Source organism: Notothenia rossii (genome assembly GCF_949606895.1).
Source record: "Notothenia rossii genome assembly, chromosome: 3".
In the NCBI taxonomy this organism is placed as follows: Eukaryota; Metazoa; Chordata; class Actinopteri; order Perciformes; family Nototheniidae; genus Notothenia; species Notothenia rossii.
In genome coordinates this window covers 5,735,539-5,748,373 of record NC_136901.1, presented here as the reverse complement: position 1 = coordinate 5,748,373, position 12,835 = coordinate 5,735,539, and the positions used below count along the sequence as shown (strand labels likewise).

At 42.0% G+C, this 12,835-nt stretch overlaps 1 protein-coding gene across 13 annotated transcripts in view; it reads right to left on the bottom strand.

Annotated features, from left to right (window-relative positions):
* LOC307031328 (muscleblind-like protein 2a) overlaps positions 1-6,421 on the bottom strand; it is a 44,487-nt gene extending 38,066 nt beyond the window's left edge. For 3 of the 13 annotated variants that reach the window (XM_079668337.1, XM_079668330.1, XM_079668333.1), the window contains exon 1: positions 2,652-2,963. The gene's annotated coding sequence lies outside the window, so the exon portion shown is untranslated. Of the gene's footprint in view, positions 1-1,681; positions 1,840-2,651; positions 2,964-6,197 lie in introns of those variants that run through there. The other 10 variants (XM_079668332.1, XM_079668334.1, XM_079668335.1 and 7 more) reach the window with 6 other exon arrangements.
* Between the last annotated feature and the right edge of the window lie 6,414 nt (positions 6,422-12,835).

Here is a 12,835-nt window from a genome sequence, read left to right as displayed (position 1 = left end):
ATTAAAGGGAAAGACAGATGGTCAGCAGGTAGGACGGGACCATGCAGCGGCCAATGTTACGACCTCAGAAACAAACACCCTTGACATACCAGGTTCTGTTTTTGCAGTTTTTAAGTCCTTCTAGGGACTAGTCTTGTAATCTGTTTTCAGCTACACACGACTACTTTTTGAATAAACCTCAAGAGCAAATCCTGTACATCCCTGTGTATCCTGTTTATCTTAACTTCCCGAGGCTTTGTTCCCTCTGTATCCTCAGTACAAACAGTGGACAGACATGGTGACCTGATAAAGAGGGCAGAGATGTGAAGAAAAGGATTTTATGGATTACTAACGCTTACTAAGGCCAGCTGGCAGGGGCATTATCTTGGTCAGTCTGCTTAATTGAATGAGAGTCAGCAGGACTGGGGCGACTGGAGTGAAAGTCATTGGCTTGACCTCTGAATACCACGTATGTAACCCATTAGTGTGGTATCTGAGCGCTGGTCTGTGCGCTACAGTTTATCTCAGCTGCTTGTATTTGCTCAGCAGAGACGATAAGCTATCTGCTTTCCATTGGTCCTGAGCCTTGTGACAACGTTTACTGTGGCATCAGCCAGGTGTTGCCAGCAGAAATAATGAAGAGATACTAATGACTGTGACAGACAGGCACAGGAGCTGGGTACCTGAGTGGCTGCATTTCCATTTATTACCATTTCATGCTGGAAAACCCACTTCTATGGTCATTTGCATTGCCAAGAGGAACAAGTGGTCAATGTTTTCTCAAGGCTGTGGAGAGAGGGCCTCATTGTTCAAGTGAAATAGGAAAATGTTCAACTTCCACTGAGTAATGGAAAATGAACGAGGCTCACCGAAAAGGTTTTATCAAAATGTCCCTAACCTAGCTTTCACGGTGACATCACCAGCTTGCACGAATGTTCCCCTGCAGCCTCCAGGGAGGATCAGAGCTATACCATGCAGCCTAATTCCTGTTTAATACTACAGACGTTATGACGCTTATGAAATTGTCTTTGGCATAAGCTACGTCTCCTTGAGTGTAATATCATCAAGTGCCATTAGTGATAAGGATGCGTGAGTGAGCTCAGTGGAAGCTATAGCAGGACTAAGCTATACTGTTTGAAAGGAGACACAAGAAGCATTTTCACACAGTCAGCAGAAAGGTGTGCCCTATATTATAATAGCCTTAGCTAAACCACATTGACCCGAATGGCCGTGCTCATTATACCGGAATGGCCTTTTCTCTCCTTATTTCGTAACACAAAACATTTGACCCTTTCTACGTTTTTATAAGAACGAGTGTGGGGTGGATTTCCCCTGCACTCTGTAAATGGACTTGTTTACTGTGTAAGTGTTCTTGTCTACTCAATGCTTAGCCACAGGACTCAGGCAAGTCATCAGCTAATTACAGTATAGTTGGCAGCCAGAGGTGAAAAGTGCCAATCTGATAAACATGATGATTAACAGCATACCCAAGATCTAAGGTGAAAATTGTAGAAGCACTACATCAACAGTGGCTGTATTTTTGATAACTTTCACTGAAATATTAACCTAAACTCACAGAAGGAAAATACTACGTTAGATTAAAATTCTTGTACTTTTGAATAAGAGGTGAAATTATTGATATCTCAAGCCGTTAAATTACAGTTGTTGAAAACACAAGAGCTGGATGATTCAGCACACTGACCCTCGTGTCACAGAGTAATCAGACTCCCTCTTTTATGCAGAAGATGTCCAAACGACCACTAAATCCTTTTAATACCACCTCGAGGTGCAATTTGCAGGAGTCGGTTCAGAGAAAGGGGATTTCTGTCTGACAGGGTCGTGCTGTAAAACGCTCGGTACTTGTCTGAGACTTATCCCATTCTTTTCTCAACAGGAAGGGCTGAACTGATGTTCCATTTTAGAAAACACCCACTTCCCCTTGATTCACAGCCAGATGTATGACACCACCCTGGCCTTTTCCATGCAGGCGCTGATGTCCACTTTACTGCTTCAGGCCCATCGTCTAGCACAAAGCTAAATCTGGATAGACAGCGGAAAGCCAGGGACACGTCGACCATGCCGCATCTAACTCAAAAGGTTAATGATGATGTGGGCCGTATTAGAACTGTGAACTTCCAGCGTATCAACTATGAGTGTCCAGACAAGAGTGTAAAACGCTGTTCTGAACACACAATCCCTACCCTTGTTATTTGGAAAATGTGTTACAAGGAAAAACTTTGTAGGAACAAGGCAAGGAGTGAAAAAGCAGATGCTACACAACACAAGTTTTTCTCTAGAGAGTGAAGAATATGAAGCCCATGTGGCAAAAAAAAGAGATTCTGACATTTGCACTGAGGACTGGGCACTGCTGTGATCATGCCTCTCCCTCAGGAGACGTATGAGAAAGTCCATTACAGCGCTGGAACCTGCAATAAGGGTAGTTACTGCGTGGCTGCAAGTACTCTGTGCATTAACCCAACACACACACACACACACACATACACTATATATATATATTTTCTGCCCCTTTCTTTCCTCAGTTCAGCCTTTCACTCTCACAGATAAAACATTCCCTCTCCTCCCTCCCCACCCAGACTGGTATGCAGCACACTGCAGCAAAACTCTTTGAGAAAAAACAGAAAAAGGCAGCCAGTATGACCGTTCTCTCCCACCTGGTTCCACTGGGTCCTGCTGTGAGCCTCTGTCTGTCTGCTGTCCCGAACACAGGAGGCGCCGGTGCTGCTGTGACACTGAGCTACAGTGCAGCGTTCCCTTCAGCGCCTGGAGTTAATGACCATGTGAACTGTTGTCATTCCTCGCGAGCTGCCGAGTGCTGCAGCTGGAGGTCCATGCCTAGACAGGGATTTTCTCTAAATGTCTCTCTCTCTCTCTTTCTCTCTCCCTTTCTCTCAGCAAGCAAGCGAGCGAGGCAAGCAGGCAGGAAGCAGAAGAGTGTCTACTCCAACTATCTGGCTAAAACACTTCCAGCCTCCCCCCCACACCCCTAAAGCCAGCCTCTTCCTGCCCACCAGCCTGTAGCAAGGCCCCGCCCCTTAACAGCTCCAGCCAATAGGAACACAGCCCCCCTGTATCACAGCTTTCTGATTGGAACAGAGGACACTAAGTGAAATCTGTGCTTACAGTAACAACCTCTGAATGCTCAATTTATAACGGTATTTCCCCAATTCCATGCTCAACTTTTTTTAAATTTTATTTAGCATCTGCACCGCAGGAATTGTTTTCTAATAGAAAAACAAAGACAGTACTTGTTTCAGAAGACAGCAGTACGAGTAAGCAATAATCAAAGAGTTGCTGCAGTGGCATGCTGAACATCAGCCATGTCCTTGTCTATGTTCTATCATCACATTTAACACCATCCCCCCAGGAAACAGGAGCACCACACCTCCTCCCCCTCCCTCTCGACTCTCCTCTACCTCCCCTCACCATCCGTCCTCTAAACTCATCTACTCCAGACACTCCTCTCCTCCCCACGTCTCTCTTCCACCCCTCACCTGTGCATTTCTCTACTCAAAGATATCTTTCAGGCTCTTTTCCAATCACATTTTACTGGACTGGAAAATTGGACGGTTCTGTTATTGTTATTGCATCAGAATTTGAAAAAAAAGATTTGTAGGGGCTGGGAAGTGGGAGTCTTGGTCTGTCTCCTCCCCCACTCGTCCTCTCCCCTCCGCCCAGCTGATGACATGCTGGTTGGCAACATATGAGCCGTGAAACCGGAGCGTCACAGAACTGATGAGTCAGAGATCCAGCTTCATGACTTTTCGATCCAGATTCAATAGAACAGCTGTACCGTCTGTCTCTCCCTCCCTCCTCTGCCTCTGTCTCGTACAAAGGTTGTGAATGACGCAGCAGCCTGGGTGTTTCGTTGACATCAATGAGGCTAAACATGCTTTGCAGTCCCATCATAAACAAACCGTTTGATTATGCTTTAATGGCAATAAATAATCTGATGCTCCGCAAGGAAATTGATTTGTCAAATGGTTTAGGGGAGATGGGGGGGATTAAAATCTCCAGCATTATAAATTGTCTACCTCAGCAAATGAAAACCGACGTCACCCTAGACATCAGATCACCTGTAATGAAATAACACAGACAAGCGCTCTTCCATTAAACGAACAGGGAGGCGGGGGGGGGGTGTCAGCCTTTGTCAAAAGCAAAAGTGTCACCTTCCACCTTCCTGGAATGAAGTCTCACTATGCCATGCAGCAGTTTAAAGGAGCAGCAATGCTACAAAGCAACAACTTGGTATTACTGCAGGATAAAACTTGACAGTTATGAAAACGTGCTCATTATGTCAACATGTATCCAGAACAGCATCAGTTGGACAGGCAAGGCTGCTCCACCATTCCCGATACATTCTCAATTTCTCATTTGGCTGCAATCGATTTTCAATAACCACATTACTGAATAACTGTCAATAAAGGGATAACAAGCCTGCTTTTGTTGTAGCAAATTTCCTAACAGCAGACCTCAGATAGCCTACCTTCCAAATAGATTTATCTGACAGGAAAACAAACAAAAGGCCGGCAGACAAACACGCTGAGGCACTTCCTTTCCACATGGTGCCCCCTCCCCTCTTATTATCCCTGTCCTGTATGACCGCAAACGGCTAGGCTCACTCACACAGATTTAGGAGCCCAAAGCGGCTTTGTTTTCAAATACAATAGGAGTATTCCAGAACAATGGATAATTACGGCAAATGAAGATGGTTAAATCTGTCTGATATTGGCCCCCAGTACAGAACACTGAATTATGTGGCACTACTGGATAGTTACACACGACAGAGGGGAAAAAAAGCAGGGCTCAGAAATAGGGCACCGAAGACAGATCAATGAAAAGGCAGCTGTCTTTTTCTATTATTAGCCGTAATCAAATATGAAGCGGCAGAGAGTTGCGCTTCCTTCCTTCCGCTTGAAACCCATTCTGGTAAATCTGACACACAAGGCCACATGATGACAGAAAATAAACAACGGGCTGACAGATATGTAGGCTAGTGGTCAACCGGTGTGTTTTGGAGCTGGTTCAAGGCTGTGGACCAAAGATCAACCAGGAAGTACTGGATTATTTGCATTAAAAAAGTGTTATTGGGTGGGGTCAAAATCGTTTCTGTATGTTAATCTGATGCTAATATGACCCTATCAAATATTATTGCCAATTTTTTCCCACTGCTAATTATACAAAGTACATTTTCTAACATTCATAATGCACTGTGGATTGCTAGGTCTTACTCAAGTGAACATGTTGCTGTTATGGCCTTAATGAATACCACATATTCCACACAGACGACAAGCCAAAGTTATTCTGTTCTTAGATGTTAATTAGCATTTACAGGACAAACGACTGTACATGACCTAGCAGATAGTCTAATCACAATTTATTAACCTTACCCAGGTAGAAAGGCTCCTGCTTAGCTTAGATTAAATTGTGCTTCCACTTATGTCTCATTAGAACAGTTTTATTTGTTCTTGCACATGGCAATTAAATCCAACTATCCATTAATCAAGGTGCCATTAGTTCGTTCTGGGTGCACTGTAACACGTGTGCACCTAGATGCATGGGGACAACTCAATTGTTGAATGAGGATTGTCATAAATGGAATCAATAATAAATTGTTTTTTACTCAACCTACCCCAGATTAATGTTATAGATTACTTCAATTCAATTTTTTTTATTAGCATGACCATAATGACATACAGTATTGCCAAAGCTGTGTACAATAGCGACATCTATAAATAAATATACATTTGAAAAAGGTACTGTTAAATTCATAAACATTTTTGAACAAATGCAATTACATGTTTTCTTTACAAGGAACACAATGTTATTTACTAAAGATAATGCTGAAAGTTAATTCATTTAATATATAAAAAAGAAAATAATAAGAAAAAGACGTGAGATATGAAACCTAGCAAACATCATGTCCTAGAAAGCATTACATATGACAGTGCAGGAGAGAAACACTACGCATGCTGATTTTATCTTGCTGCTTTCACTTGTTTTCATTAGCTCTGTGCAATGATTATGAGATAGCATAGCAGTCCAGACTTTAACGCATTCTGTTAATGATACTTGACTGGTCTCATTGCACCTATTTTAGCCACCTCTGCTGTCCAAAAGAGGCGTTATGTTAACCAAGTGTGTGCAGAAACACCAGAGGCAAATGATGCTATCTGCTAAGCTAACTACCTGCAGCTTACCTGATGACGAACCTGTCACATCCAGCTGCACTTCATCCGCTTCTCCAGGGCGCTATTTCGGTTGTAACGGGACCAACAGGACGGCAAAATGTGTCTTCGTGTGAGACTTCTCCCCGCTGCAAACTTTTTTCGCTTTCGAAATAACGGTGCACGATTTTTCAGTGAAAGGCAGAAGTAAGCTCACTACACGCTAGCTCGCTAACTACTTTTAAGGCTAGGGTAGGAAGCAACAAGCGATTTTGACAGTTCGAGGAAATGTCCAATGTGCTTTGCTCCGGGGTGGTACTAAGGTCTAAACATTAAAACGCATTTATTCTAAAATATGTAATATATTATATGCTCCAACTAAACGCCACGTGCTGTGAACGTAGAAGGTGCTGGTACATTACGTTGAATTTAAACATTGGAAATTCACTTATTTTCGATCAACATCGCTATTACCACCCTCCAGTAAAGTTGGTACAGTCCAAACGAACCAAGGGTAAAGGGAGGGGGTGCCTGTTACCTAGGAAACAACAGTGAATCTCCCTGGGGGAAAAGATGTGGCCACTGATTTATGAACCAGTGACTGTCTGTCTGTCAAAATAGCCTGCCATCGACAAAATAAAAACATTAAACACATTTGATAAGCCCAATCGCAATTTATATTAAAATACACTATTAATACTTATAGAAATTCACACTTTTACTTGACTTATGCAGACAGCAACCTCGTCTAAGACATGATTATTAGATGAATAAAGGTGTTATATTATTTTTAATAAAGCCACAGTAATTGAATTGAATTACATTACTTTCATTAATATACATCTTTAATATTTATGTTATACTTGTAAAGGCACACAATCACTATGTCAGGACCAAAGCAAAAATGCCAGAAAGTACATTTAATTTGATTTATCAGCTGATCAAAGACTCTAAATCAGCAGATCGTCCCCACTTGATGCTGTGCAGATTAGCATGCACATCCCAAACATTTTGCAGCCTAATTGCATGCAGCTGGTTGGATTTAGCCGTCTGTGACACACAGGGACCCGTTGTCAGCAAGAAGAGCATCGAGTCAACAAGGAGCAAGTCACAAATATCCCCGGAATGAGCAGAGAGGCACAAATGTAGCCCCACTGACTGCTGCCCACGCCATGCAAGCCTATTGAGCACATGAACAATGAACATAGCCATCACAGACTGCTCTGTCAGGACCAAGGTCTGCTTTAGTGGAAGGCTGCTGGGGATGAAGGCATCACACTTCTGTCAGGACATTGACGGTGTCAGAGATCAAGATGTTATTAGCCGGCTGTGGTTTGATGTAATATTTCATGCAGGAAACAACAGTTGTTTGGAGCACAGACATTCACAGGGTCAATTTAATATCAATCATGTTGAAATACAATCAATCTAGGGTCGGACGGATGATGTTAACATGTGATACTGCCTTGTGTCACACCATAATTCATCATGTGATACTTGACACACATCACACTGGTGGCACCATTCAGATATGTGACACATTACCTCAGGCAGACGTGCTAAAACGGTAAAGAGAAGCAAAAAAGGGTCATTATTCTTGTTTTTATCCTTCCGCAGGGTTTTCAAGTTCTCCACCCGAATATAGCAAGTGAAAAAAGTAAAATATAAAATATCCACAGTGCCACCATAGAAAAAACAGTATTTTCAAGACGTAAGTGATCATGAAAAACTGCTCACATAGGTCAGGCTCTTCCCCCAAGGACTCACGTATTGATCTCAATGCAGAGGAGGCATTTGTAAAAACGCTGCTGCCGGCATACTTCTTTAAAAGTCCCTGAACGCCCACACACTTGCAAACAAATGCACACTCTGCTGCTCGCAAGAATACATGCTGCGGAAAAAATGTCAATTTAACAAGACTTTTTCTTTATTTTGACATGAAATGTAGTTTGAAGTTGTTGCATTGATGTAGGCGGAGGGTTGAAACAGTGTGTCATTTCTTCCTGCCTGTTTTTAATACGAGACAAAGCCATTTAAGTGAAGGATTGTGTTTTTGCGTGTGAACAGCCTACTTATTCTGGACTTCATTTCTAAAAAGTTTATCTGGAAACAGTTTGCATAATTTGAAAAATCACATTTAGGCACTCACACACGAGCAAAATAAAAAGGATCCGAAGCAGATGCCTGTATGTGTGTGTTGCGCTCATTAATGGGTTTTGGCTCCACATTTGTTGCAGTTGCAGTCTGTTGAGTGGACCTCAGGATCAACTGAGGGGGCGTCAGGCGGGAAAAAACAGCCGCAGTATCTACAGAACACCGTTGTTAGTTCCCCTTAAACACAGAATGAAGAGATCACGGAGGAAAACACAGAAGGCAGTAAACACTGTCAGGCAAAATGTGAAGACACACACACTCAGGCCAAAGCTCTGACTCTGAGGTCCTTCTGCACACACGCCCACACGCCCACACACACACACACAGTGGGCAAAGCTCTCCCGTCAAGGACAGTATTGATCTTGGAAACACCAAATGAACACACACCTGATTATGAAAGCTTTTAACCCAAATGCTTAATGCAGCGCAGGTCTAATGGAAAGGGCTTATGGCTGGCACAAAGCTCAGTAGACAGTGTGTGTTTTTGTGCACGTACTTTAGTCAATTTGATAGATTGTAGGCAGATCACATGGGCATTTCACTCCCTCTATGTGACTTTGATGAGCATTTTACTAATCACAAGGCCTAAGTAATGATGGATTGAAGATGGTCCTGCTGTCATTAAACAAACCGATCCCAAAATGCACGTACACCGCACCGGGAGAGCTTATTCACACAACGAGAGAATCCATTTTGAGGCAGACTCATTTGTCCACGGAGAAAACACTAGTTATGCATCACCATAATTCATCTGCCGAACCATTTGTTCATATTGCTTCCTCTGTTCCTCCAGGAATTCCATTTCAGCAAAACGGAAGATACTGTAGAATCCACACTGAATCGTCCGTGAGTTCATTTACAATCATGGAAAAATAGCAACCCCAAGGTAGAAATACATTATTGCATTAGGATTTTACTCTTAGAAACAGTATATTAGGATTACCAGATTGTGAAATGTGGTTCAAAAAGTGGAACAAGCTAGTAAGTGAACTCAAGTTGAAGTAATAGTCTTACAATATGGGAAAAATGGCCTGTTAGCATTGCTTAGCGACAACACAGGAAAAAGTAGGAAACCTGTGACCTGATAGCAAAATAAAACATGTCATGGATTTGTATGGTCAAGCACAGTGACTCAGTGACTGAGACAAAGAAGACTCATAATTTGACACTAGTCGTAGTCATTTGATCCATTGTCAATATAGAAATATTGATAAGTGCAGCCTTCCTATTTCCACCACTGGTTTCCTGAATTGATTGATCAAACGGTGGCTAATATTTCAAACCCTGGCACGTAGATCCATAAAATATGTTGATGATAGATGCTCCATTCGTGGGAGCTCATTACCTAAATACAGTGTGCATATTCTGGAAAAAACATGCATTACTCAATGTCTCAGAAAAATGGGTTCCACTCCGAGAGAGCAGACTTTTATCAACCAAGGAACCACGTTATATCAGCATAACATTGCTGATTTTGGAATAATGACAGAAATTAAGGAAAATATATGATATTCCATCAAATTAGGATTTTGCCTTTTTATACTACAAGTGCCCTATGTTTTCAATGGGGCCTTATTTGTTTAAAAATCTTGTCCCATAGGAGAGTAAATACAATTATGAAGGGTGACATTTGATGAGAGAAGACAGATATGCCGTAATTGTGAGAGATGAGAATTTTCGAAAATGTCATATTACCATGACAACTCAGCTATTGTCATGTCAAGGTTGCAGTGTGAGGAGTTGAGCTGCAACCAAACGAGACACTCGCTGTTGTTCTCCATCAGGAATGATTGCAATAAATCCTCGATTTTCTTTCGACAACCCATTATTCGCCACTAAAATGGAATTGTTCCCTGAAATTGCACGACCAAAAATCAATGTCATCAGCTCTGGCGCTCTACAGTCCAAAGTGCATCCAAATACAGTAGAGGTGTTTATATTATTCATGAGATCCAGGTTCACACAAGGCCAGCATCTCGACCCAGACTGCTTAATGGCCGCTCCGCCCTTCATCACGGAGAAGCCCGCCCTGTGATCCATGCTTGGCAGTCACTTAGCAGAGAGGATTGAGACTGCTTTGAAATATTCAATAATGCATTAAAGATCAGAGAGTAGTAAGCTAATTATGTCCACACATACACATGAACACAGAGTGAAGTTGGAGGTAGCAATTAAGTATTTTGAACGCTGACAAGCTGTAATGAAGTTTTCGTGAATGCATGATTTTTCACCTCTCAAAGGCTACACCAGCATTTTTCTTACTCTTAACATCTTCGACACTGTGCTGTGTACGCACGCCTCTCAGTGTACCAGACAATAATAACCTATCTCAAGGCGACCCATCAGCTTGAAATATTGATGCTTTTGCTGCAAGGCTGCGGGCCTCAGCGGCAGGTTACAAGGACACTTCCAATGCATCATAGAATATCAGACAACCCCCCCCCTCCATTAGCAAAGACATGCTGGCCTCACTGACTGTGGAACAAACTATGGACCTCTGACACTTACCCAAAGAAACGTATCAACAGCTTACACAACATCCCCCTTTTTCTCCCACACACACACACACACACACACACACACACACACACACACACACACACACACACACACACACACACACACACACACACACACACACACACACACACACACACACACACACACACACACACACACACACACACACACACACACACACACACACACACACACACACACACACACACACACACACACACACACACACACACACACACACACACACACACACACACACACACACACACACACACACACACACACACCTCTCAGCACGATTATATTTGTTTGATTTAAATCAACCAGGACTGAAAACTTAAATTGCCTTTGCAAAGTTTCATTTAACTTCAACAGTTCTCACTTGAAGTGGCTTATTTTTGTTCACTTCACTCTATTAGTTTTTACCCTTTGGAATCACATTCAATACTGAAATAATGAAGAGCCTAAAAACTGATTTGAACTCAGGGCCCTTCTACTTAAAGGGGCCGCAAAATTAGGTACGATTCGAGGTGTTGTAAATCATAAGGTCCCTAACATTTCAAACATTATGGGTCACATCTTTCTAAATTTCTTGGAAAGCAGCTTGTTGCAGATATCAGTGACATGAAACCATTACAAATAAGCACTCGGTGATTATAGGAACACACACACACACACACTCTGCTCAGTGGATCAAACATCCATTCTTCTGCTAAATGAATCGCACACGCCATATCTTCCCTGTAATTATCGATTTCTAAGTGGCCTTGCAAGCATCATCAGTCAGAGGCTTCTTCAAGTAGAGCAATTATTATATTACTGTAACCATGGTGATTTATTTGCTGTACGATTTTCCAGTGGAAACGTATTTATGGATGAGAGTGGGCGGAGGATCTGCAAGTGTGTGTGTGTGTGTGTGTCAGGGGCTAGATCAAAACACACATGAGCCTTGACTTCTGATCTATGCAAAGTTCTGACTATAATCCAGATAAGATAAAAAAATATATATGTCGAGCATATGCAGAATTTACAATGTGATGTATAACATTATTGCTTTTCCAGATCTTTTCCAGGGACGTTATGATTATATTGCTTCTTATTGGCAATACATGAGATTCAGACAAAGATTTTACTGGCAGATATAAAAAGAAATTACTTATTTATTCCACTAAACTCCGTTTGAATTGTGGTAAATGTTCCGGATCATAAGAGATTAAAGTCTATTGACCTTTTTGAAGTGACTGTACCTGCTTGATATCTACATGCTTTATTACACTTATAAGTGGGCTACATTAAATGTAATGTATTTGAGCTCTTGAACTCCATTAGTGTATAGACTGCTCCATCTAGCGGCCATTTTTGGTACAGACATGCCTGACAAATGCAGATGTGATTCAAAGCTGGCCATAGACTTCAGTGTTGTCCTGCATCAAGCAAGTAGACACAGAAAAGCAGTCTTAAGATGAGGCTGGTATGTCCGTTGAATTATTGTCCATGCACAACCTGCTCTCTTCAAATGCCCCCAGAGATTCAGTTAATCCACCTGTACAAGTCTTTTAATTCTGCCTCTGGATGATCGACCAATAGGAGACAGAACCGGGACACAGAGTTCTAATTAATTATCCTCTTTTTAAATCTAAGAAGTCTATTGTCTTTTCATATATGGAACACTTTTTTTTTTAGGATGGTGTGTGCTGGTGATCTCCACATGGCAGTGTTGGAGGGCACGTACTCTCGCTTCAGTTCAGTTCAGGTAGACATTGCCAAACCATTCAAAGCAAATACATGAATAATGTTTTCGAAGACAGTTGTTACAAATGACATTCAGTGAAGGAATAGTTTGGCAGTGCTTATTTGTGGGAATGTTCATTCAAGTCCCTGCAGGATGTTTCAGTGTTGTTGGTCAGTAACCCTCCTGCAGCAAACGCTTTAGATTTTGTAATATAATGTAAACAAAAATAGTAAGAACATTATGTGTCACATTATTTTAAGGCAGT